Source organism: Amphiura filiformis, chromosome 2 (assembly GCF_039555335.1).
Source record: "Amphiura filiformis chromosome 2, Afil_fr2py, whole genome shotgun sequence".
Taxonomy (NCBI): Eukaryota; Metazoa; Echinodermata; class Ophiuroidea; order Amphilepidida; family Amphiuridae; genus Amphiura; species Amphiura filiformis.
Window position 1 is genome coordinate 16315157 of NC_092629.1, and position 2678 is coordinate 16317834.

Consider the following 2678-nt stretch of genomic DNA (forward strand, 5'->3'; position numbering starts at 1 on the left):
AGAATAGCTTTTTTGAAAACTGCCTGAAATAGCATGTGGATTTGACCTTAAAAAAGAGCAAAAGGCTGAAAATTCTCATGCCTGAAATGAAGTCTGCTTATTCTCACGGTTCTGAGAGATAGTATTTAGCAAGGTCACTTAGCGATGTCTGACTGGTCTTCCTGATTATCACATATAAAGAACTAGGTCAAGCCAGGGTCACATGATATTATGCAACTTCATCGGCGAATGAGATGTCGCTGTAATGACTATACATGATTCTATCAGCCAATCGGAACCTCACTTCCATGTTTACGCTATAAAAAGCGCCAAATTGGCAGACTGCTGAAAAACCTTGCTGAAAACTATGCAAGTGGTGAAACATAATGCATTGGGATAGTCCAGTTAAAATCCACACAACCCCTGTGGAAGATTTTTGGCAATATCTTCACAGGGAGAGTACATTTTTCAAATGCAAGTAGTCGGCTTACTCATTTTGAAACCCATAATCCCTCTGTATGTACTAGCTTTTACCTATATCTTCCATAACTGGATTATTTCAAATGGAAGTTACCCAATTGTCTGTTCTATTTGAAAATCATACTCCCTCTGTAATGGAGTGTGGATTACAAATGGAATAGCCCAGTACTTCCAAAGACAACTTTATTATAAAAATACACACAATGGTGCAATCTTCCCATGAAGATCACAAATTATATTTCAGATAATATTCATCCATGCCACTGTTTTAAACTACTAGTATTATGCTCTTAAGAAAATAAGTCAATAAATGCAATAAGGGTGGCCTTTAACACTGGGATTATGGAAACTTTTGGGCCTCATAACTGCTAAATTGTTGGTCTAAAGTAAGTATTCATGTATATAGAATGACAAACAACTGATGAATTTATCTAAGAGGTCAAATTTGGGCAAAAATGCGCATTGTTGGAGAAAATCGGACCATGTAACAAAAAAATTCTTGAGTAAAAAATAAAATTATTACCATTTAAAAACTAGATGAAAATATCTAGGAACCATTTAAAAATTTTTGACCAACTTTGAGAAATTTGCACCAAAAATGGCAGAAAAATGCTATCTTTAATTTTTTTTTAAATCCTGATTTTTGCTCTAAAATATTTAGACCAACAATTTAGTAGTTATGAGGCCCAAATGTTTCCATAATTTCAGGGTTAAGACCACCTTAAATAAAGTCACAACAATAAGCGAGCCAATATATAGGTATTATATGATTTCACTCTGACTGAAACAAAAAAACTTGATTAAAATCAAATAAACAAATCATGGAAAACAAAACAAAGCACCAAAGCAAAATCTTTTTTTTTATCAATCAATTAACAAACTGGAAGCATTGGATTCATTACTCAGTGTTAAAGTGTTTTAACCCTAGCAATGTCAACTAGTGTGCATTTCAAATTGGTAGTGTGACTGAAAGCGCTGTATACTCACACATTTTAAATATGCTGAATACAGATACGCGCATGCAAAACAGGCTTAAACAGCTGTATCAATATATTGACGTGACACACAACCAAGCCTTGAAATAAGCAGTCTAGCACCAGGAGCAATTTGTTTTTGAACACTGCTCCTGGTTCACTGGGATTTTACAAGATCCAAGAGCAATTTCTGAAGAAACGGGAGCCATTTTAAATAGTAAATCCTTTTCTGCATACAATACAACATATCAGCACTCCTGCATCAAGTTCAAAACTGGAACCAGGAACGACTTTACCAGGAGCAATTAATGGCTTTACGAGGGCAAATTTGCTCCTAGGGCTTGCATATTATTTCAAGGCTTGACACACACCTCAGCAGATGATTCTAAAAAGTTACAAAATTAGTGGCATGACATTCACTCTATTATCTGAAATGAAGTCTGCAATTTACCCATTCAAAGCAAATTGTATAGATCTGCGGGCAAGTGTTACGCTACAGCTCTGCATATTAATAGTAAGCAATCGATATAGAAAATGTCAAGTGACATACAGTATCAAAATCCAACTTAATTATCAACTTATGCAAACTTCATTGGTATTCACAAGAAAGGGGGGAAGATTTCTTGTTTCAAAAACAAAATATAGCTCCAATGTACTGACTGCATAATTGGAATTATCAATCTGGTCTGTCTGAGGGTCAATCCCCTGATTGAAATAGGCCATTCCATTTGAAATCCACATATCCATGTGAAAGATGTCACTGCAATCTCATTTCCAGTTGAACTCCATGGTGCAATTTTTATTAAAATTTAGCAAAAGAAAAATGATAATTATGAAATCCAGATAGATTTTAAGCAATTTTTTGGATTTATCATCCTCTTTGGGAAAATTTTGTTTAGAATTCTAAAACCTTCTTCCCCTCCTTTTCAACAGTTTTTGAATGAAAATTGTTGGATTTGGAGTGTCTTAAGGGGGTACTACACCCCTGGCCAATTTTGTGCCTATTTTTGCATTTTTCTCAAAAATTACAGTGCATTGGTGACAAGTAAGATATGTATATTATAGGGGCAAGGACTACAACTACTGCACTGAAAACTCAGCAACTCAAGGAAAGTAGTTATTGATTTATTGATCAAATATTGGGTTTCCCTCATTTTTGACTGTAACTCCACAACTGTTGTCTGTGTTGAAATAACATTTCCAGTGCAGTAGTTATAGTCCTTGCCCCTATAATGTACATATCTT